General features: G+C 46.0%; 1 long non-coding RNA gene across 1 annotated transcript; it reads right to left on the bottom strand.

The window, feature by feature from the left end:
• Window positions 1–584: 584 nt before the first annotated feature.
• LOC112349493 lies at window positions 585–998 on the bottom strand. Its single transcript, XR_002993398.1, has 2 exons — window positions 891–998; window positions 585–830 (listed from the first exon to the last, which is right to left on the bottom strand). It is a non-coding gene; the product is annotated as an uncharacterized LOC112349493 (long non-coding RNA).
• Window positions 999–1,032: the final 34 nt, after the last annotated feature.

Genomic DNA, 1,032 nt, shown 5'->3' with positions numbered 1-1,032 from the left:
CTTCTTCAGACGAATGTACTCTCGAACAAGGCCTTCCACCAGCCAAGCGTTGAGAGGCGAGTTCAACTGACAAACCAACTCCATCTCTATAAGTTCTCCCTCAATTGCATCTCGAACTCCTGTATGTCTTTCTCACGGCCCGCTTGGCTCCGCTTTTCGGCCATCAAGATCCGTAGGCGATTCTCCAGAAAAGTCTTGTTGCTCGTGTCAGGAGGGAGCAGTCCAGAACCTTCTCAACAGCGTCAACATCTTCACAGTCACACGCTCAACAAAATCATAAAAAAAACGGTCTCATGTCTGTAATATACATGACCTTTCCATAGCGAACAAACTCGACCAGTGTAGAATGTGAGATCGTTGATGCCTAGTTCTTCGGAGTTATAGCTACGGGTAGCCAGAAGTGAACTCTTCGTTGTCAAATGGCTCGTTGAGAAAGAGTTGCTGCCAATATCGCTGGCCATGAACTCAGACTTACACGACACTTACCAGATAGCTCTGCTGACAATCCGCTAAGACTTCCATCTGCTTCAAAGTTTCGCTAGTCCATGCCGAACCGGTGTCCTCGTCTCTCACACGGCTATCCGTACGAAGCCATTTCCATGGTTTCTCAACTAGTTAACATGAGTTATTATACATTCCACCATATTGCTGCGTGTGACTACGTGTGAAAGGAACTCGCCAGGTTCAACTCTTTCTCGAGGCTACGCTTTGACTTTTTTCGATGCTTACTTGACGGGGATATTTTTTTCCTGGCAATGCCACTTTTGAGTTTGTCAACGACATCGCGTTTTTCTCGCCGTCAAACAAATACTTGGCCCGCTTCTAGACCTCTGTTCATTAAAAAAAGCGGAAGACTACAGCACAAGAAAAGTCGTCTGGCTCGAATGTACCTTAGTTTATGATCATGAGACTCTAGGCTCCAGTCGACCTGAACCATTCCATGCAGACGACCGCTCCAAAAGTCGTTTCGGGAGAAAAGTTGCTTTTTTATCTCCCAGCACCTGATGTTTATCAAGACTTTCATCAGAAACA

Source organism: Selaginella moellendorffii, unplaced genomic scaffold (assembly GCF_000143415.4).
Source record: "Selaginella moellendorffii unplaced genomic scaffold, v1.0 SELMOscaffold_39, whole genome shotgun sequence".
NCBI lineage: Eukaryota > Viridiplantae > Streptophyta > Lycopodiopsida > Selaginellales > Selaginellaceae > Selaginella > Selaginella moellendorffii.
Note: the sequence above shows the minus strand (reverse complement) of the source record. Positions and strands in the feature narration are given on the sequence as shown.